At 32.5% G+C, this 24,130-nt stretch overlaps 1 protein-coding gene and 1 long non-coding RNA gene across 2 annotated transcripts in view; both read right to left on the reverse strand.

Moving 5' to 3' along the window:
* LOC135123355 (cholecystokinin receptor) overlaps positions 1-24,130 on the reverse strand; it is a 101,502-nt gene that overhangs the window by 30,607 nt on the left and 46,765 nt on the right. The gene's annotated exons all lie outside the window — the stretch shown is intronic.
* Positions 19,460-20,070, reverse strand: LOC135123362 (uncharacterized). Its single transcript, XR_010279595.1, has 2 exons — positions 19,615-20,070; positions 19,460-19,584 (listed from the first exon to the last, which is right to left on the reverse strand). It is a non-coding gene; the product is annotated as an uncharacterized LOC135123362 (long non-coding RNA).

Raw genomic sequence — 24,130 nt, forward strand, 5'->3', positions numbered from 1 at the left:
AAATTTTTGATTTTTCAATTTCTCGATTTTTCAGTTCTTGTGTATTTCTATTTTTCAATTTTTCGAATTTTTAATTTTAAATTTTTCAGTTTTTTAATATTTAGATTCCTGGATTTTTCGAATTTTCGGCTTTAGATATTTCAGATTTTAACTTCGAATCTTTACAATTTTCTATTTTTCGATTTTTCAATTTTTGGATTTATAGAAATATCGATGTTCAATTTTCGATTTTTGGATTTCTCGAATTTTCAAATTTTCGTGATTTCCACTCCTATGTTTGGCCTTTTCGATTTCTCGATTTTACAGATTTTCGATTTCCAAATTTTTCAATATTTCAGTTTTGGAATTCTTCAAAATTTTGATTCTTTATTTTCTCGGTTTTTCGACTTCCCGATTTTTTAATTTTTCGATTTTGCGATTTTTAAATTTAAGATTTGATTTTTCGAATTTATGATTTCTTGATGTTTTGATTTCTCGATTTTTTCAATTTTTATATTCTTCACTCTTTCTTCAATTTTTCAACTTCTCGATATTTCAGTTTTGGGATTTTTCAATAATTCAATTCTTCAATTTTTGATTTTTCCACTTTTGGATTTAAAAAAAAATTAATCAATTCAATCTTTCAATTTTTCGATTCTTTCATGTTTCAATTTCTGAATTTTTCTATTATTCGATATTTTAGTTTTTAATTTTTAAATTTTTTTAATTTTCGATTTCTCGATTTTTCAGTTTTTTAACTTCCAATTTTAAAAATTTCTTATTTTTCATTTTTTTATTTTTCGGATTTTAAGTTTTTCCATTTCTCGATTTTTCAATTTTTAAATTCTTGGATTTATCGAGATTTCGATGTTCAATTCTCGATTTTTAGATTTTTCGACTTCGATTTTTGGACTTTTCGATTTCTCGATTTAACGGATTTTCAATTTCCCAATTTTTTCGATATTTAAGTTTTGGAATTTTACAACAATTTTTCGGTTCTTCTATTCTTGAATCTCTGTTGGATTTTTCAGTTTTTCGATATTTTTGTTTTAGGAATTTTCAATATTTTGATTTGTTAATTTTTCGGTTTCTCGATTTTTTGCTTTTTGATTTTCCCACTTTTCCACTTTTAAATTTTTCAATTTTTGATTTCCTAATGCTTGAATTTGTCAGTTTTTTAGATATTTTAAATTTCCAATTTTTAAAATTCTAACATTTTTTACTTTTTTGAATTTTCAATTTTTCGAATTTGAAATTTAAAATTTTCAAGTTTTCGTTTTGGTTTCTTGATTTCTCAATTCTTCAATATTTCAGTTTTAGGATTTTTCAGTATTTCTAATTTTGGTTCTTCGATATTTCTAATTGAATGAATTTTTAAATTATTTTGACTTCTCAGTTTTAGAATTACTGTTTTGCAATTTTCCGATTTTTAAAATGATTGATTGATGGAAAGATTTTTTTTGTTCCGATTTTTAAATTTTTCGATTTTTCGATTTTTCGATTTTTCAATCGATTTCCCGCTTTATTGAGATTTCGATGCTTCGATTTTTCGATTGTTCAATTTCCCAATCTTTCAATTTATCGATTTTTTTTCATTTTAAAATTTTCAATTTTTCAATTTTTCGATTCTTCAATTGTTTGTATCTAAATTTTTTAATTTTTAAATTTTTCTGTTTTTCGATTTGTCGATTTTTCAGTTCTTCCTACTTTTTAATTTTTCGAATTTTTAAATTTTAGATTTTTCAGTTTTTTAATATTTAGATTTCTCGATTTTTTGATTTCTCAGTTTTAGATTTTTCAGTTTATCAACTTCCAATCTTTAAAATCTTTGATATTACGATTCTTCAATTTTTGGAATTTATAATAATAATTTCAATTTTTCGATTTTTCAGTGTTTTGATTTTTGGACTAATCGAGATTTCGATGTTCAATTCTCAATTTTTGGATTTCTCGAATTTTCAATTTTTTGACTACGATTTTTGGACATTTTTGAATTTTTCGATTTCACAGATTTTCGATTTCCGAATTTTTCGATATTTCAGATCTGGAATTTTTCATTGTTTTGATTCTTCAATTTTTCGGTTTTTGATGTTTCAATTCCTCGATTTTTCAATTTTTCGATTCTTCAATTATTCTATATTTTGATTTTTCAATTTCTCGAATTTTTAGTTTTTGGGTATTTCTATTTTTCAATTTTTCGAATTTTTAATTTTAGATTTTTCAGTTTTTTAATATTTATATTCCTCGATTTTTCGAATTTTGGGTTTTAGATGTTTTAGTTTTTCAACTTCGAATCTTTACAATTTTCTATTTTTCGAGTTTTCAATTTTCGGATTTTTAGTTTTTCAATTTTCCGATTTTTCAATGTATTAATTTTTGGATTTATAGAAATTTCGATGTTCAATTTTCGATTTTTGGATTTCTCGAATTTTCAAATTTTCGGTATTTCCCTCCTATTTTTGGACTTTTCGATTTTTCGATTTTACAGATTTTCAATTTTCAAATTTTTCAATATTTCGGTTTTGGAATGCTTCAATATTTTGATTCTTCATTTTCTTGATTTTTAAATTTAAGATTTTTCGAATTTATGATTTCTTGATGTTTTGATTTCTCGATTTTCCAATTTTTATATTCTTCACTCTTTCTTCAATTTTTCAACTTTTCGATATTTCAGTTTTGGGATTTTTCAATAATTCAATTCTTCAATTTTTCGATTTCTCGATTTTTTTACTTTTTTGATTTTCCACTTTTGGATTAAAAAAAAAATTAATCAATTCAATCTTTCAATTTTTCGATTCTTTGATGTTTCAATTTCTGATTTTTTCAATTTTTCGATTCTTCTATTATTCGATGTTTCAGTTTTTTAATTTTTAAAATTTTGGAATTTTCGATTTCTCGATTTTTCAGTTTTTTAACTTCCAATTTTTAAAATTTTTGATTTTTCGGATTTTAAGTTTTTCCATTTTTCGATTTTTCAATTTTTAAATTATTGGATTTATCGAGATTTCGATGTTGAATTCTCGATGTTTAGATTTTTCGACTTCGACTTTTGGAATTTTCGATTTCTCGATTTAACGGATTTTCAATTTCCTAATTTTTTCGATATTTCAGTTTTGGAACTTTACAACAATTTTTCGGTTTTTCTATTCTTGAATCTCTGTTGGATTTTTCAGTTTTTTGATATTTTAAATTTCCAGTTTTTGAAATTCTAACATTTTGTACTTTTTTGAATTTACAATTTTTCGAATTTTAAATTTAAATTCTTCAAGTTTTCGTTTTAGTTTCTTGATTTTTCAATTCTTCAATATTTCAGTTTTAGGATTTTTCAGCATTTCTATGCGTCAATTTTTTAAGTTTTCGACTTTCTTCGATATTTCTAATTGAATGAATTTTTAAATTATTTTGACTTCTTAGTTTTAGAATTACCTACCCAGTTTTGCAATTTTCCAATTTTTAAAATGATTGATTGATAAAAGATTTTTTTTTGTTTCGATTTTAATTTTTCGATTTTTCGATTTTTCAATCGATTTCCCGCATTATTGAGATTTCGATGCTTCGATTTTTCGATTCTTCAATTTCCCAATCTTTCAATTTATCGATTTTTTTTTTCATTTTTAAATTTTCGATTTTCCGATTTTTCAGTTTCTCGTTTTATCGACATTTCCATGTTTCAATTTGTTGGTTGTCCGATTTTCCGATATTTCGATTTTTCTAAAAACATTTTTTCCGTTGGTTGTCTGCTAAATATATTTCATATTACCCGTACTTTTACGGACCACTTTCCCTTGAAAGTTCCGTCGAAATAACCTTGGACCAGTTTTTTTTTAAGAATAAAAAACACCATATTGGCATTTAGAAATTGGAGCACAACGTAGGTGCTCTTTCCTCTGCCTCGTTTTAAACTTCGGCGTCGAAATCACGACGTAGCTGTGATTTTTTCACGCGAATTGTGCTTTATGGGTGCGTTTCTTGAAGGGTGGTTCTGGTAATTAAAGCCGTAATTCAGTCTGAATTGCGGCGTAAAGCGTTTAGGCGCGTTTATGCGTGTAGTGTGGCGATAATCCGGCAAAAACAGTGATTTCAGCTAATGCGGGTTTTTGGCGAGTCAGGGGGATTAAGGGCCCATGCTGGCGGTAGTTATTTAAAAAGCAGACCGTGGAAGATTCCCCCGAATAAAAAAAATGGTGCGCGATCTCCCGATAACATCTCGTTTACTCCTCGAATAATAACGAAACTTCGACTAAAGAAAGCTGGAAAAAATTATCTCTGGAAAAAAGCGCCTATCTGTCTTTTTAACTACGGTATAAATAGTCGAGGAGAAAAGAAAATTTTAAGGGGACGAAGTTGCGGTTTAATTTATCGCCACCTATTGAATGACGGCGGCGGGGGTGTAATTTTCCTGGATAATGGGCCACTTTGAGTGATTATGAGTAATTTCCATTATGTATCATTATGTCGGAGACAGTAAATAACTTACATCCTCCACTAATTATATTACTTTGTACATAACCTTTAGCAATAGGGAATTTCGCTAATGTATGCTCTTTGCTGGATTTATGGGTTGCGTTTCACTATTAAAACTTTGGAGAAGTTGCGTCTGGGTGCGTTCGACTCGATTATTAATCAAATCTACCTCCAGGATTCAATTATTGATCAGACCGAAGTGAGAGTCCATCAACAGATTACGTGGACCGTAATCGCGTAATTTGCATTTGGGGCTAGACCCGGACACCGCCGTAATAGAAAATCAACAAAGACGACCAATGAGGGACAGCGCCGACCTAAAAATTCAAGAAAGCTCACCACAAAAAAGCACCAGCTGTTGCTCAAGACGGATTTCTGTGTTTCGCATTCAGAGACAGGATTGAGGATGGGTTTGGTTGGCTCCGGGATTGCATTTCTACATTTCCGGGCCATTACGGACCGTCATATTCCCGCTTTCGAGTTTCGCTGCGAAAGCTAATTAAACCTTACGACGATGCCACAATTCTTTAAAGCAGTTAGCTTCATGACTCACTGGAGACAAATCGGATTAAAGTCCGGGAGCATCGGATGCACTTCGAGAATTGCACACTTCGGGACCGTACGGCGGCGATAAATAGGGTGGGGGGCTTTCAACAAGGGCGCCATTAAGCGGAATCATAGAGAAATAAACGTCGATGCGGCTGAGTTATGACTTTTTTGTTTTGTGCCGAGGCAGAGTGGTTTTATTTGTTGCGGATGATAGACGAGTAATTTCCGCAGCAACCGAGGAGTGAAGTTTTAGATTATTGTTTTAAGTCTTTTCGTTAGATGGTTGATCATCCACACTAAAAATTTAATGACGTCAACTCAAAATTTTCAAAATTAAAAAACTATGAAACCCGATTGCGCTAAAACTTTTAGAATTATAGGGTATTTCCATTTTTAGATTTCTCGATATTTTAATGTTTCGTTTTTGGGTTCTTTAATTTTCCGGTTTTTCAATTTTTCGATTTTTTCAATTATGAATTTTTTGATTTCTAGGTTTTTCGATTTTTCAGCTTTTAGATTTTTCAATTTTCCAATTCTTCGTTTTTTGATGTTTCGATTTCTCGATCTTTCCGTTTTTCGATTTCTCGTTTATAATTTTTCAGTTTTTCAATTTCCAATTTTAAAAATTTTTGATTTTTCAATTTTTCAGTTTTTCGATTTTTGAATTTTTCAATTTTTGGTTTTATTGAGATTTCAATGTTCCATTTCTGGATTTATGGATTTTTCGAATCTTCGAATTTTCGACTTTTGGATTTCTTGATTTTTACTTTTTCGTTTTTCAATTTCTCGATTTTAAATGTAAGATTTTTCAAGTTTTGATGTATCGATTTCTAGATTTTCTAATTCTTCGATTTCTCAATTTTTTCTTGATTTTTAAATTAATCGATATTCCAATTTTGGGATCATTTAATATTTTGGATTCGTCAATTTTTTGATATTTGGATTTTTACTTTTTGGTTTTTCCATTTTTCGATTTATAAATGTTAAATTCTTCAATTTTTCGATTATTCAGTTTTTGATATTTTTAATTATCAATTTTTAAAATATCAAAAAATGTGTTGATTAGTCTCTATTTTTTAATTTTTCGACTTTTCGATTTTTGGGGGCTCAAACGTGAAAGAAACTTGGGGTTTTCTAGTGCCTTTTTTACGAAGAATGTGAAATAATCTCGGGGGCTTTTAGTGCCTTTTTTTAGAAAGTGAAAAAATCCTAGGGACTTCTTGAGTATTTTTTTTAAATGTCAAAAAATCTCGGGGGCTTCTAGTGACTTTTTTATTAAAAATGTGTAAGGATCTCGGGGGCTCCAGTGGTTTTCTAAAAATATGAAATAATCTGGGGAGCTTTTAGTACCTTTTTTTTAAGAAAGTGGGTTTTCTGGTGCATATCTTATGAAGAATGTGAAAGGATTTCGGGGACTTCCAGGAGTTTTTTAAGAACATGAAAGAAACTCAAGGCCTTTTAGTATCTTGTTTTAGAAAATGTGAAAGAATCTTGGGGAATCCTGGCGTATTTTTTTTTAAACGTGAAAGAATTTCGGGGCCTTCTAATGCCTTTCCGTTTTTCGATTTCTCGGTTGTAATTTTTCAGTTTTTCAATTTCCAATTTTAAAAATTTTTGATTTTTCGATTTTTCAGTTTTTCGATTTTTGAATTTTTCAATTTCTGGTTTTATTGAGATTTCAATGTTCAATTTCTGGATTTATGGATTTTTCGAATCTTCAATTTTTCGAATTTTCGACTTTTGGATTTCTTGATTTTTACTTTTTTCATTTTTCAATTTCTCGATTTTTAAATTCTTTCTAATTCTTCGATTCCTCAATCTTTCCTTGATTTTTAAATTATTCGATATTCCAATTTTGGGATCATTTAATATTTTCGATTCGTCAATTTTTTGATATTTGGATTTTTACTTTTTGGTTTTTCCATTTTTCGATTTATAAATTTTAAATTCTTCAATTTTTCGATTATTCGAGGTTTGAATTTTTCAATTCTTCAGTTTTTGATATTTTTAATTATCAATTTTTAAAATATCAAAAAATGTGTTGATTTTAGATTAGTCTCTATTTTTTAATTTTTCGACTTTTCGATTTTTGAGGGCTCAAACGTGAAAGAAACTTGGGGTTTTCTAGTGCCTTTTTTACGAAGAATGTGAAATAATCTCGGGGGCATTTAGTGCCTTTTTTTAGGAAGTGAAAAAATCCTGGGGACTTCTTGAGTATTTTTTTTAAATGTCAAAAAATCTCGGGGGCTTCTAGTGACTTTTTTATTAAAAATGTGTAAGGATCTCGGGGGCTCCCAGTGGTTTTCTAAGAATATGAAATAATCTGGGGAGCTTTTAGTATCTTTTTTTTAAGAAAGTGGGTTTTCTGGTGCATATCTTATGAAGAATGTGAAAGGATTTCGGGGACTTCCAGGGGTTTTTTAAGAACATGAAAGAAACTCAAGGCCTTTTAGTATCTTGTTTTAGAAAATGTGAAAGAATCTTGGGGAATCCTGGCGTATTTTTTTCAAACGTGAAAGAATTTCGGGGCCTTCTAATGCCTTTCCGTTTTTCGATTTCTCGGTTGTAATTTTTCAGTTTTTCAATTTCCAATTTTAAAAATTTTTGATTTTTCAATATTCGGATTGTTTGGATTTTGGAATGTTTCAATTTCTGGTTTTTTCGAAATTTCAATGTTCATTTTCTCGATTTTTTGGATTTTTCAAATCTTCAATTTTTTATTTTTCGCCTTCGATTTTTGGGATTTTTAGTTTTTTCATTTTTCGATTTTTTGATGTTTCAGTTTCTGGATTTATCGAGATTTCAATGTTCAATTCTCGATTTTTTTACAGATTTTCGATTTCCCAATTTTTCGATAACTCAGTTTTGAAATTTTTCAATATTCGACTTTTCGACTTTTCGTTTTTCCGGTTTCTTGATTTTTTCTTTTCCAATTTTCAATTTCTCGATTTTTTGATGTATCGATTTCTAGATTTTCTAATTTTTCGATTCCTCAATCTTTCCTCGATTTTTAAATTATTCGGTACTCCAATTTTGGAATCTTTTAATACAAATTTTGGATTCGTCAGTTTTTTGATTTTTCGATTTTTACTTTTTGGTTTTTCCATTTTTCGATTTTTAAATTTTAAATTTTTCAATTTTTCGATTATTTGAGGTTTGAATGTTTCGATTCTTTGTAGATTTTAGATTTTTCGAATTCCCCCTTTTTTTTAATTTTTCGACTTTTCGATTTTTGAGGGTTCCTTGTGTGTTTTTTTTTTCAAACGTGAAAGAAACTTGGGTTTTTTTAGTGCCTTTTTACGAAGAATGTGAAATCATCTCGGGGATTTGAGTGCCTTTTTTTTTTGAAGATTATGAAACAATGTTGGTGGCTCCTTGCGTATTTTTTTTAAACGTGAAAAAATGTCGGGGGATTCTAGTACCTTTTTTATAAAAAATGCAAAAGGATCTCGGGGTTTCCAGTGATTTTTTTAAGAATGTAGACGAATCTTGGGGGCTTCTAATGTCTATTTTTTAAAGAATATGAAAGAATTTTGAGGACTTCTCATGTATTTTTTTTCAAAGGTTAAAGAATCTTGGGGTTTTCTAGTGCCTCTTTTATGCAGAATATAAAATGATCTCGGAGGGCTCCCAGTGGTTTTCTAAAGATATGAAATAATTTCAGCGGCTTTTAGTGCCTTTTTTTTAAGAAAATGGAAGAATCTCCGGGTTTTCTAGTGCATTTCTTACGAAGAATGTGAAAGGATTTCGGGAATTCCCAGGGGCTTTTTAAGAACATGAAAGAATTTCGGGGACTTTTAGTACCTTCTTTTAGAAATTGTGAACGAATCTTGGGGAATCCTTGCGTATTATTTTCACACGTGAAAGAATTTCAGGGCTCCTAATGCCTTTCCGTTTTTCGATTTCTCAGTTGTAATTTTTCAGTTTTTCAATTTCCAATTTTAAAAATTTTTGATTTTTTGACTTTTCAGTTTTCCGATTTTTGAATTTTTCAATTTCTGGTTTTATCGAGATTTCAGTGTTCAATTTGTCTTCTTTTGGATATTTCGAATCTTCAATTTTTCCAATTTTCGACTTCCCGACTTTTCGACTTTTGGATTTCTTGATTTTTACTTTGCCCATTTTTCAATTTAATGTATGATTTTTCATGTTTACGATTTTTTGATGTATCGATTTCTAGATTTTCTAATTTTTCGATTCCTCAATCTTTCCTCGATTTTTAGATTATTCGATATTCCAATTTTGGGATCTTTTAATACATATTTTGGATTCGTCAATTTTTTGATTTTTCGATTTTTGCTTTTTGGTTTTTCCATTTTTCGATTTTTAAATTTTAAATTTTATTATTTGAGATTTGAATTTTTCAATTCTTCAGTTTTTCATATTTTAAATTTTCAATTTTTAAAATTTCAAAATAAGTGTTGATTTTAGATTTTTCGAATTCTAAATTTTTTAATTTTTCGACTTTTCGATTTTTGAGGGCTCCTTGTGTATTTTTTTTCAATGCCTTTTCGTTTTTGGATTTCTCGGTTGTAATTTTTTAGTTTTTCAATTTCCAATTTTAAAAATTTTTGATTTTTCAATTTTCGGATTTTAAGTTTTTGGATTTTGGGCTTTTTCACTTTCTGGTTTTATCGAAATTTCAATGCTCATTTTCTCGATTTTTGGATTTTTCAAATCTTCAATTTTTTATTTTTCGCCTTCGATTTTTGGGATCTTTAGTTTTTGCATTTTTCGATTTTTTGATGTTTCAATTTTTGGATTAATCGAGATTTCGATGCTCAATTATCGATTTTTCGAATTTTCAATTTTTCGATTTTTCGACTTCGATTTTTGGACTTTTCGATTTCCCAATTTTACAGATTTTCGATTTCCTAATTTTTCGATATTTCAGTTTTGTAATTATTCGATATTCAACTTCTCGACTTTTCTTTTTTCCGATTTCTTGATTATTTCTCGATTTTTAAATTTAAGTTTTTTCAAGTTTACGATTTTTTCATGTTTTGATTTTTATATTTTCTAATTTTTCGATTCCCCAATCTTTCCTCGATTTTTAAATTATTCCATATTCCAGTTTTGGGATTTTTTAATACTTGGATTCTTCAATTTTTTGATTTCTCGATTTTTTACTTTTTGGTTTTTCCATTTTTCGATTTTTTGATCCTTGAATTTTTCGATTCTTCAGTTTTTGATATTTGAAATTTTCATTTTTTAAAATTCCACCGCTAATGATTAATAAACAACACAATGATTTTAGATTTTTCAATTTCTCCATTTTTTAATTTTTCGACTTTTCGATTTTTGAGGGCTCCTTGAGAATCTCGGAGGCTTCTAGTGACTTTTTTATGAAAAATGTGTAAGGATCTCGGGGGGCTCCCAGTGGTTTTCTAAGAATATGAAATAATCTGGGGAGTTTTTAGTACCTTTTTTTTTAAAGAAAGTGGAAAAATCTCCGGGTTTTCTGGTGCATTTCTCATGAAGAGTGTGAAAGGATTTCGGGGACTTCCAGGGGTTTTTTAAGAACATGAAAGAATCTCAAGGGCTTTTAGTACCTTGTTTTAGAAAATGTGAAAGAATCTTGGGGAATCCTTGCATATTTTTTCAAACTTGAAAGAATTTCGGGGGCTTCTAATGCCTTTCCGTTTTTCGATTTCTCGGTTGTAATTTTTCAATTTCCAATTTTTAAAATTTTTGATTTTTCTATTTTCGAATTTAAAGTTTTTGGATTTTGGAATTTTTCAATTTCTGGTTTTATGGAAGATTCAATGCTCATTTTCTCGATTTTTGGATTTTTCAAATCTTCAATTTTTTATTTTTTGCCTTCGATTTTTGGGATTTTTAATTTTTCCATTTTTCGATTTTTTGATGATGCAATTTTTGGATTTATCGAGATGTTCAATTCTCGATTTTTCGAATTTTCAATTTTTTGATTTTTCGACTTCGATTTTTGGACTTTTCGATTTCCCGATTTTACAGATTTTCGATTTCCCAATTTTTCGATATTTCAGTTTTGTAATTTTTCAATATACGACTTCTCGACTTTTCATTTTTCCGATTTCTTGATTTTTTTTTCCATTTTTCAATTTCTCGATTTTTAATTTTAAGTTTTTTCTAACTTTTCGATTTTTGAGGTCTCCTTGAGTATTTTTTTAACGCCAAAAAATCTCGGGGGCTTCTAGTGCCTTTTTTAAGAAAAATGTGAAAGGATCTCGGGGTTCCCAGTGGTTTTTTCAGAATATCGAAGAATCTTGGGGACTTCAAGTGTCTTTGTTTAAAAAATGTGAAAGAATCTTGGTGTTTTCTAGTACCCTTTTCACGAAGAATGTAAAAAGATTTCGGGAGCTGCTTTTTAAAAACGTGGGCTTTTAGTGCGTTTTTTATGAAGAATGTGAAAAGATGTCGGGGAACTCCCAGTGGTTTTTTAAAAATATGAAATAATCGCGAGCTTTTCTAGTGCATTTTCTTTAGAAAATGAAAGAATCTTGGAGAATTCTTGAATATTGTTTTTAAACGTCAAAAAATCTCGAGTGCTTCTAGTGCTTTTTTATGAAGAATGTGAAAGAATGTTGGGGAGCTCCCAGTGGTTTTTTAAAAATATATAATCTGAAGGGTTGTTAGTGCTTTTTTTTAAAGAGAGTGAAAGAATCTTGAGGGCTTCTTGCGTATGTTTTTCAAGAATGTGAAAGGATTTCGGGGACTTCCAAGGACTTTTTAAGAACATGAAAGAATCTCAGGGGCTTTTAGTACCTTGTTTTAGAAAATGTGAAAGAATCTGGGTACCTCCTGCGTATTTTTTTTAAACGTGAAATAATCTCGGGAGCTTTTAGTGCTTTTTTTTTAAGAAAATAAAATAATCTTGGGGACTTCTTGTGTATTTTTTTCAAACGTCAAATAATGTCGGGGGCTTCTAGTGCCTTTTTATGGAAAATGTGAAAGAATCTCGAGGTTCCCAGTGGTTTTTTTAAAAATGTAGAGGAATTTTGCCTTTTTTTAAATTATGTGAAATAATATTGGCGGCTCCTTGCGTATTTTTTCAAAAATGAAAGAATTTCGGGAGCTTCTAGTGTCTTTTATATTAAGAATGTGAAATAATATGTATTTAGTGTATTTTTTCAAACGTGAAAAAAATCCGGGGGTTTCTAGTGCCTCTTTTATAACGAAAGTGAAACGATCTTAGTGGGCTCCCAATGATTTTTTGAGAATGTGAAAGAATCTCGGAGTTTTTAATTTCTGTTTTTATAAAAATATGAACGAATTTTCTAGGCTCCCTTTGTTTTATTTTTTTTTAAATTTGAAATCGTCTTGTGTGCCATTAGTTTCTCTTTTATGTTAACTAATAGGGGTTATCTTAAAAAAATAAATAAATAAATACACTTCAAATACATTCCACACAACCGAATTTTATATAGTTTATTTAAGAAACTGAACTTGTTTTATTGCCTGTGCTGCAGAAACAAAGGAAGTTCCGTCGAAATAACTTCATACCAATTTTTTCGAACGACTTTTTGATTGCTTTTGAAGCATCCCTCCCTTTGTGTCAAAAACGTAATAATCCGTCGTAGCGCAATAAATCTCAAACTTAAACCTCCCTGTCACCGTTCGCATAATTTTGGGTTTGCCTCCACCGCGCCGCCACATTCCGTGAGCGGATTAACCCCATTTCACGACTCTATGGTCAATCAGCCGGCATTAAACCCAAAGCGTCTCGCCGCCTGAAAAAGAGAGCTTTCGGCGATGCACACATGCACTCTTTCCCCCAAGCAGAATTTTTTATTTGGCCGGAAAGCTCGTTTTTCGGTCGAGCTTAATATTGGCCTCAACCTCTCCCTGTCGTGGACACCGAGATTTCCAATCACTGTAAAGGACGGAGAAGAGCGCGTCATAAATACATTTGACTTGCAAAAGAATAATGCTTTCTCGATATCTTTACGGGAGATGCTCGTTCGGAATTTTTATCGAGTTCAAAGGATCATAATCCCGTGGAAAGGATCCTTGAATTTTTTCCTTTAATAAATAGATACAGGGTCGGATGTCATTTTGTTTTACATAAAACGAAATTTATTCCATTTTAAAAGTTGGAGTCGGGAGTTTTGGCTGCTGGTTGACGCCTACAGCTGGAGTTTTTACGTTTTTTTGGTTTATTCGCAGGAAGCGGCGCAGGGACAATGAGAGAACGCTCGGTCTGTTGCTATTTTTAAACGAGCAGCGGCGAGTAATCTCCAGAGATGAATCATAACTGTCGTAGTTCATAAAAAGAGTTTCTCGGTTTTTTCGGCAGTCGGAACTAGCTCGAGCAACATAAGGAACTGGTTTATGCCTATTTAAGCTCCTATATTGTTAAAAGTGTGGGGCTTGGGGCGTTATCCATGACGATTACCGCACTTCGTCTGTATTAGGCGAAACACAAACGTAGTTTACGTCGCGTCCTGGGGATTTATCTATTTCGAGGCTATAAAAGCGGCGTAGATCATTGCACTTTAGCGTAATTCGGGACAGGAATGTCCCTTATCCTTGCGGGCTATAATAATTTAACTAAGTTGGTATGCAAGGTCTACTAAGGGCTTTCCCCGCCCATTTACAAGTAAATTATGCTGTATTCACTGGGACAAGGATAAAGGATTACGCTGGACGCAGACTGGAATCAAAGCGACCCTCGGCTGACCCGATTAGGTGGCACAGGACAAAGCGGGCCGAAAACTGTTGAATGTCTCATTAGTGCAATTTTTTGCAATTCGAGTCAATTTCGTTATAATTAAGTTGGGAGCGTCTCGGCGCAAATGGGAAATATTTACATACAATTACTTATAAAGCAATTAGGCTTGTTCGGGTGAAATAATTTGGGGAAGCGTGGTTGTACATCGGCTTAGACCCAATTAAACAAGTCCATTATCGGGATATTCCGGCCCTGAGACAAAGCGGGCATTTCCAGGGTCGGCTCGCCAAATCGGAGCTTAATGCCCGACGCACGCGGAATAAATTAAACTTCTTTCGTGCTGCTTCAACTTCTAATACGGTCGGATGTTCCCTTTTTAATGAATTTTCGTGGATTAAGCACGCACCGGCGTGTTCATCGAGTCGCCGTTACATATTTATGGTGTTCGTCGGACTGCGGTGCGGATTTTATATTTTCCATTAGAATTGCGATGAAATTTCATGATGTATTTATTGATCGTGAAACTGTACAGTAAGCATTCATTTAGTTATTGTAGAGTAAGCGTTAAGTTACGAAATACTAATATAGCATAAGTCAGCAACTAACATAGGATAGGAAGTGATAATTTATAAGCAGTCACGATTGTACATCGAGAGTGAATAAATGTGTATAAAAGGTGAAGGGAGTCTTCTTCAAATGGTCCCATCCTAAGAAAACAACATTTATTACATGGCGACCCTGCCATCCAAGATCCTGCCATCGAAGAATTCTTTTCGGAAAAAAGACACAACCGGAAAAAAATGGGTACGCAGCAATCCAAGGAAGACATTGTCATAAACAGCAATGCTGGCGAGGTCCAGAACTCAGTATCAGCAACCCCTGAAAATTTAACGTTGCACGAGATCACGACAATAACTAGCGTAGTGATCTTAATCGGATTGTTTGCCGTGTTCGTGGGAAAGATTTGCAAGAAATGGTTGGACAAGAAAATTGTACGAGAGATTGGGAGATCCCAAAGCCAGGAAGCAGTCTAAGAGGAAAACAACAGCGATGCCACCCGTAGCAGCAGAAGTCAGTTACCGCCACCATCTTCGTCGGGAACCCGTCCCAAGGAGCCCTACCAGCGTTCCTTCCTGCTCCACGTACTTGCGGAATCAACAGCAGCTCAACGTGGGAGAAGATCGCGTCAAAGTAAGTGTAATTTGGTGCAAACAGATTAATTACTAGTGGCGAATTAATGACTTTGATGATCGATAGTATATAAGTTGAAACCATTAGTAAAGTCAAAATTTATGTAGGTAATATTGTTAAATTAATTGACGAAATAGACAAGGTTTTACAAGATAGGTTAAATAATATTAGTGTAGAAAATAACAGAGAAAGGCTCTCAACAATGACGGAAAAATTCAATTTAAAGACCGCAACGAGCTTGTTGCCGTTGATGAATGGTAACGAAAGTGTCACTAAACAGCTGATTGATGCCATAGAACTGTATGATTCGTTGCTAGACAATGATGGGAAACAAGCTCTTACTAACTATGTCCTTAAAGCTAGGTTAACAGAAAGCGCGAAAATTAGATTAAAGAATGTGTATGCTTCAAATGCTCTTTTAGTCCAGGATATGAGACGTTTCTTACTGACTACAAAGTCAGCCGCATCTTTATCCACACAGTTAGTTCAAATTAGGCAAAATAACATGTCGATTGAGGATTTTGGGAGAAAGGTCGAAAATTTACTTGTTGAGCTGACGATTGCTCAAGCCGACGGAAATAGTGAGGCACTCCAAATCTTAATAATAATACTTTATTTACGGCTAAGCCAATATTACAAAATTGTATTTACATGTTGAGGACAGTTTTTACATTACATTTAAAACGTTTACAAGACACATTAAAAAATTCAATGTCGTGTCGGTGCTTATTGGCTAGGTTACAAAGTCGAGGTAACACAGTGTTTTTACCATAGTCAGTACGATGGTGCGGAACGCTAAAAAGAATAGGATCACGAACATCACGGGATGGCACATGCAGATGAATCATGGACAAAATATTCGGACAATTGCAAAGATTATTTAGTATTTTAAATAGAAAACAGATATCAAAATAATTTCGTCGTGTATGTAAAGAAGGTAAACCTAGATATAGAAGAAGATCTGTATAGTTACTGGCTTTATAATGGATATTTAATTTAAAACATAGAAATCTAATAAAACGTTTTTGGATTTTTTCCAATCTCAGGGCATTTATTTCACGATATGGACACCATATCACAGTGCAATATTCCAATATAGATCTTACAAGTGAGCAATATAGTGTGACAAATGTCCTGAGATTGTTAAAAGCACTGCACTGTCTCAGGACAAAACCTAATGTTTTATTTCCTTTATTTATAATATTATTTATATGTATCTTGAAATCAAGGTTTGCAGCAAAGGTAACCCCTAAGTCATTAATTGACTCTACAACACTAAGCTCATCAGAGTTAATATAATAGGAAGGGACAGTTTTTACACGTTTCATAGAAAATCTGATTACCTTGCATTTAGATACATTAAGTTGTAAGTCGTTGGAATTACACCAATTTACAAAGTTAGTCAAATTGCTCTGTAGTAATACAGAATCTTCGGGGTCGTGAATTCTATAAAAAAGTTTCAAATCGTCAGCGAAGAGTAAAAATCTGCATCCCGAAAAAGCAGAGCTAACGTCATTTATAAATAAGAGGAATAGTAATGGTCCCATATGGGACCCTTGTGGAACACCTGATGTGACTTTAATCGGCCGCGATCGGCAATCTGCGATTTTGACCCTTTGAAGTCGACTCGTAAGATATGAGTTTATCCAGTCTAAGAAAGGACTGCCAAATCCTGAAGAATTAAGTTTAGCAATAAGTTTATCAATATTTACACAATCAAAAGCTTTTTTAATATCCGTATGGATACAGTCAACGATATGTCCACTTTCGATATTATTAAACAAATAATGGGAGAACTCAGTCAAATTGGTGTTTGTAGATTTACCTACTATAAAACCATGTTGCTCTTCAATAATTACATTTTTGATGAACGGGAGTACCTTTGCTGTTACAATTTTATCAAATATTTTAGGTAGAGCAGGCAGTAAGCTAATACCTCTATAGTTGTTTATCTGGTTCTTATTCCCATTTTTATGTATGGGCACTACGTCTGACATTTTCCAAGCAGATGGGAATATTCCTGCGCTTAACGATTTGTTAAAGATTATTTTCAAAGGTAGGACCAGTGAGGATGAGCACATTTTCGCAAAAGCTGGCGGTAAACCGTCAGCCCCCGGACTCCAGTTCATGTCAATATTGTCGAGAGCTTTTGTAATATCATCAACACTGATTTCTATCTTTAAAATATCTATTAAGTCGTTACAAGTGGAAGCCGTCGCCGTTTGGTTAACAGAATTTGGTTTAGCATATATACTTTCAAAAAAATCCGCAAACAAGTTACATATGTCAGGTAACTTTTCAGCTTTGACATTTTCAAGACACATAATTTTAGGTATAACATCATTTGTTTTTTTTGAGTTAACATAGGACCAAAATGCCCTTACATCATTATGTATGTTCGATTCGACATTATTTAGGTAAGTTTTTTTACACTCGGAAATGGCTTCCTTACATTCACGTCTTAAGGAACTAAAAACGTTATAATCCTCATCCTGCTTGGTGAGTTTGTACAATTTATGAGCTTTTTTCTTTTCATTTATCAGAAGTCTAGTTCTGGAATTAAACCATTTGGGATACTTATTGGAACGCTCAACATGCATCGGGACGTACAAGTCAATCGCAGTAGATATTATGTCGTAAAATACACTAACGCAGACATCTACACAGCTTATATCACACAGAAATAACCAATTAATATTATTAAGAAAGTTGTTAATATCTTCGTAAGAGGCCGCACTAAAATGACGATAATAGTTACAAGATTTGTCATTTGATTTCTGTGAGAAGTCAATATGCATAAATTCAATACTTAAGGCAGGATGGTAAATGTCACAATTTATAAGAGGATGACAGCTTGCAACCGACAAATCCATTTCATTACAAAAAACAAGATCTAGAATAGAACCCGTTGAATTAGGGATTGTATTAAACTGATTTAAGCCACAAAAATTGTAACTGTCACAGACATATTGATCTAGAGCATTGTTACCGCAGATAGGAGAAATCCCGATTTCTGGGTCCAGATACCATGAGATATTTGGGAGATTAAAGTCTCCTACCACGCAGATAACCGAGTCTGAATATTCACTAGATACTAATTCGATAGTTGAGCAGTGTTCAGTGTAAATTTCGGGTGAAGAGTCAGGAGGAATGTAGACTGCACCTATCACAAAATTCACATTATTAATGCTAACTTTGATCCAAATTTCCTCGCGGCAATTGGTGTTTACGTCCAGCTGAAAAGAACCGAATATCTTCAGTACAGCCACCAAAACTCCCCCGCCTCTGGTTTTGTTTGTAGATTTAGTGCATCTATCTCTTCTATAGATCGTATAATGATCGTCAATGAATTCCTTATTCGTAATACCCTCTATAAGCCAGGTTTCTGCAAGCACTATCACTGGATAATCTTCGCTAAGGATGCTGTCATAAAGACTATTTAATTTTGTACGAATACCCCTGACATTTTGATAATAAACTAAGAAGGATTCAAGATTTCCATCCTGGCCCCACTTTAGTTTCTTGAATCCTCTTCTGAGTTTTTTAGAAGCTTTTGAGTACTCGATAGTCTTCTGGTGTATTCGTTAAAAAATTTTCTAACTGCTACACCCTTAGGCCAGAAGTTCGGTTCAAGTAGGTCCTTAAAATAGAGTGAGTCCATTGTAATCTTGAAGGAACTATACGTATCGGGATGTCGAGATTGAAGCTTGGCAACTTTAATGCCTGGTGATATATTTTCTTTCAATAAAGATAAAGATACTAAGTTGTTTTCAATGAAATTCGATATTTGTTCATCCGTTATTTTAGGGTTGATCCTAGTTAAGTGAATGGAAGATCGTTTTACCACCCTCGCAATGGCAAAGCCATCATTGTTGTTACCACCCGGGTCAGTGCCATTTCCAATTATCAACGGTTTGCGTTTATTTGTTCGATTTTCTTTTGGCTTCTGATTGTTTATATTTATATCGTGGGTGTCAATGACACTATTACTACTTGGTGTTTTTTGCACATTGATGTTTTTCTTTATAGCTTTTTCTGGGGATAGCTTCTTATCAGGTTCGCTACTTATTTTATCATTTCTTATGTACGGTGTATCAGGTTTTGCATTTGAGTTGGCTTTTAAAAGTACAATATGTTCATTTAATAATCTAACATGCTCCCGCAACTCATTTATCGTTTGATCCTTTTGCTTCATAAGGTAGGTGAAAATGGAGAAGTCCAATTTCTTGTCAGGTCCAATAAGGTGATCAACAGCTTCAAAGAACGCTGTATCATCTTCTCCCATAGGCACTGGTCCGCAACAAAGGGCAGATGAATTATCCAAGAATTGAATATTTGTCACTAGTTTTGCACAACTTTGGTGGTATGCATTGCCACATTTTGCACATTTGATAGCGTTTACAACCTTTGATTTACATTTCTTGCACGACAAAGTAGATTCCGATGCGTTCGCACCGCCCGCCATTTTTTTTTAAGACAATCCAACTCGAAAATTCTTAACCAATAAAATGGCAGAATTGTTTGAAATTTGTCCAATGGCATTCACCGAAAAATTTTTTCAGTGAAAAAACATTCTTCTGTCAGGCAACAACACTATTTTTCAGCGAAAAAAAAAATGTCAAATTAATTTGTCAAACTTGTCAAATTAACTTTAATAAAAAAATGATAATGTAACATACAAATTACTTTTCTGTTGGCGTTAAAGGCATAATCTTCCAAAATACTGGCCACCTCGTTCATTTCGACTGCTTTATTCAGATGAAACTTGCGTATTTCACAAAATTCTGTAAACTGCTTCCAAATTGAATCTTGCGTTCTTGCGGTCTTTCGGCACTGACTTTCTTTCACTGCATTTCGAATTTCATACACAGTCTTGTTACCAAATCTTGCTCCCAGAATTAAGAAAATCAACCAGCAGCACACACAAAATTTGATGTTTAGAAATTTATTTACGTTTTGCCTTGTTGTTTTGTTACTATTTAGACTAAGTAGGTATGGTTACTCAACGACTACGCTATAAATTATGTGAATTATTGTCCGTAAAAAGTAAATAAAAATTTTCTCTTTGGATTGTCAAGCCGAATATAACTCGTGATCTGATTTTTTCTGCAAAATTTGTGTGAAAATTAACTCGTAGCTGTTGCTTTTGGAAAATCACACTCGTCTCCTTCGTCGACTCGTGTGATTTTCGTCGCAACAGCTACTCGTTAATTTGTGTCACAAATTTTGTCGGAAAAAATCAGGCCACTTGTTATATTATATTTGAGAAACAAACGAAAAGTTGGCTATAAATGCGTTTGCAAACGGTTTGCAGAATCCTGAGCTTCGCACTATCATAAAAGCACGAAATTATTCAAAATTAAATGAAGCGATCCGTGGATCTAAAGACGAAAATGCTTCCACACAGTCTAGTAGAGTTTTCAGTTTGCATAAAGGAAGTTATCATAACACAGTCAGAGGCAGTAATCATAACTATAGAAATAATCAACGATCGAATTACGGAAATTTTAATAAACATAATAGTTCCTGTAATCGGGGAAATTTTGAAAATTATCAAACGCAGAATCCACAAATACAATTCCAATCTAGATCAAATAATTTTGGAAGTCGTGGTAACTACAGAGGCACAAACTACAGAGGTCTTAACAATAATAAAAGTAATAAAAATAACAGATATAACGAGAGGCATGAATATAATAACACAAGTTATAACAGAAACCACCATTCGCGAGGTTATTTTATGTCAAATTCGGAAACCGGCAATACAAGCACAAATGTGAATAGTGAAAATAATAAGTCATCGTTTTTTCGTGAATCAAGACACTAATTGCAAACTTGATGATGCAGCAGTTCTGAATGTAGATGGTCTAAATTATGTGAAATTAATACATGGGGAAAATGAATTAAAATTTTTATTAGATTCAGGAGCGTCAGTTAGTGTTATTTTTCCAAATTCTAAATTAGTAGGATGTCAGTTCATTGATCGAAGCAGGAAAATTGCAATAAACGGAATTGCAGGTTCAACAATTTCTCAAGGTGCATGTGACTTAAAGTTAAAGGTAAATGACATAGAGTTCAATCAAGAATTTTTGCTGATAGATAAATTTGCAAGCGGAATTGATGGAATAATAGGTTCAAATTTCTTTACTAAGCATAATGCGATAATTGATTACGAAAAGTACTTGTTTTCATTTTATGTTGATGACTGGAAAATTGCAATACCAATAGAGTCAAGTTACGAAGTTTATACGGAAATACCGGCTAGGTGTGAAATTATAAAATATTGCTACGTCAAAGATGACGACGAATATGTAGTCTTTCCGGAAGAATTATGTCAAGGAGTTTATGTAGCAGCCGCATTAACAAAGTCAAGGTCAAGTAAAATTCCTGTAAAAATACTTAATGTTAGAGATGAAGACATAAAAATTAAAAATTTTAAACCTAAATTGGAAAAGTCAGTTGATTATTACATTTTTAATTTTGACAACAATCCACAATCGGTAAATAGGGTAGATAGGCTACTAAATAATTTAGATATGAGAAATTTGAATAAGGAAGAGGAAATGTCAATTCAGAAAATATGCGCCAAGTATTCAGACGTTTTTTATCTTGAAAACGATCCACTTACAGTGACCAACATTTATAAACAGAGTATTAAGTTGCAAAACAACACAACACCTGTTTATAGAAAACCGTACCGCCTTCCCCAATCACAAAAAAGTGAAATACACACGCAAATTGACAAAATGTTGAAAGATGGGATAATCGAAGAGGCCAAGTCTTCAGCATGGTCCTCTCCATTATTAATTTTTCCGAAAAAATCTGGTCCTCATGGTGAAAAGAAATGGCGAATTGTAATCGATTATCGTGAGTTGAATAAACAAATTGAAGACGATAAATTTCCTTTACCATCTATCATTGAGATTTTGGATTCATTGTCAGGAGCTATGTATTTCTCACATTTAGATCTGTCTCAAGGATTTTATCAAATTGAAATTGATCCAGAGAGTAGACCGTGTACAGCATTTATTACCGACAGAGGTCATTATCAAATGAAGCGTCTGCCAATGGGATTAAAAATTTCTCCTTCAAGTTTTTCTAGAGCCATGACAATAGCTATGTCGGGACTAAATTACGAAAGTTGCTTTGTATACTTGGATGACTTAATAGTTTTTGGTAATAATTTGGCAAATCACAATAAAAATTTAATCAAAGTTTTCGAAAGAATGAGATCAGTTAATTTAAAATTAAATCCAAACAAATGCGAATTTTTAAGGAAAGAAATTTTGTATTTAGGACACGTAATTTCAGCTAATGGTGTATCGCCCGACCCAGACAAAATTAAATGTATTCAAAATTTTCCAATACCGCGAAATGCTAACGATGCAAAAAGATTTGTAGCTTTTGCGAACTATTACAGACGATATATTAAAAATTTTGCAGACATAGCAGCACCATTGAATAAATTGAGCAAGAAAAATGTACAATTTGATTGGAATGAGGAATGTCAAATCTCTTTCGAAACATTGAAAAACTCTCTAATAAAACCACCAATTTTGCAATATCCAAATTTTTCCGAAACAAACACTTTTATTTTAAAAACGGATGCTTCTTCCATTGCATTAGGAGCCGTACTTTGTAACGGAGATGATAAACCAGTTGCTTTTGCTAGTAGAACACTCAATGCAGCCGAATCAAAATACTGTACGATAGAAAAAGAATTATTAGGAATCGTATTTGCAGTAAAACATTTTCGTCCATATTTATTTGGAAGAAAGTTTATTATCCACACTGATCACAGACCGTTAGTGTACTTATTCGGAATGTCAGATCCATCTAGTCGTTTAACAAAATTTAGATTAACTCTTCAAGAATATGATTTCACAATCAAGTATATAAAAGGAAAAGACAATGTAGTAGCAGATACTTTATCGCGTATAGAGATAACATCAGACGAATTAAAACAAATGGGAAACGGTGTATCCGAAACCATTTCTGCAATAACTCGAGCGCAAAGCAAAAATAGAAAACCTGAAAATCAAAACGTTGAATCGGTTTCATATGACAGACTTGATCACCCTGGAATAGTGGAGCTGATAAAACGTCCATCACAATCATTTGAGTTAAGATTAATAGACAAAAAAGAATTTAAAACAGCTGTTAACAATGAAACTTACGATTATAAAGTAGGCAATTTAATATGTAAAGCTGATGAGCAAGTAATTTATGTGAAAGAAGATACTCGATCGGCGTGTGCCTTAGAAGCAACGTTGAGAGATCTTCATACAATTGTTACGAAATATAATATTCCGGAAATAGTTATAATCAAGAGAAAAATGTGTGCACACAACATTTTAAATGAATTAATAAAACATCCAAATGAAGTAAGGAAATTAAATTTAAAACTCAGCATAATAAATGATGTTCAAATTGTCGAAAATCCAGAAATGCGACAAATAATTTTAAATGACTTTCACATGCTTCCGACAGGAGGGCATGCAGGCATAAATCGAATGTATAATAATGTCAAGAAATATTTTATTGGTCAGGATTAAGAAAAGCTGTAGAAAAATTTGTACAAAAGTGTGACGATTGTCAACGGTTCAAATATTCAAAACCAAATATTCAGCCAATGTCAATCACAACAACAGCTAAGTCTGCTTTTCAAAAAATCTTTCTAGACATAGTCGGACCACTCGAACAAGATTCTGAAAATAACCGATATATTTTAACTATACAATGCGAGCTAAGCAAATTTGTCGAAGCATATGCTATCCCAAACAAGGAAGCTGTAACAGTTGCCAAGGCATTTGTAGACAATTTCATATTAAGATTTGGAATACCTAATGAAATTGTCACCGATCAAGGATGTGAATTTCTTTGTAGTACTTTATCTGAAGTTTGCAAAATCCTTAATATCAAAAAACTAAATTCAACGGCATATCACCACGAGACTCTTGGAGCACTTGAAAATACACATAAAAACTTAGGTGCATATCTTAGGATACAGTGCGCGAAATATTCGAACAGCTGGAGTGCGTGGGTGTCGTTTTGGTGTTTTGCGTTTAACAATACAGTGCATACGGAAACGCGTTATACGCCATTCGAACTAGTTTTTGGGAAAACCTGTGTTTTACCGACAAAGTCGAAGAAATTGCAAGTTTATATGTGCATCGGGTGGAAAACGCATCCCACTGACTACGCCATTTTCGCAGACAAAGTGCGTGTTGTCTTCGATTAAAGCAGGCGTTTGCCCCGAACTCACGTGCTTAATCTTACTTAACAATCGTACGG

The sequence above is a fragment of the Zophobas morio genome, unplaced genomic scaffold, assembly GCF_036711695.1.
Source record: "Zophobas morio isolate AGI-343-1 ecotype UQ-CSIRO unplaced genomic scaffold, CSIRO_AGI_Zmor_V1 ptg000002l, whole genome shotgun sequence".
In the NCBI taxonomy this organism is placed as follows: domain Eukaryota; kingdom Metazoa; phylum Arthropoda; class Insecta; order Coleoptera; family Tenebrionidae; genus Zophobas; species Zophobas morio.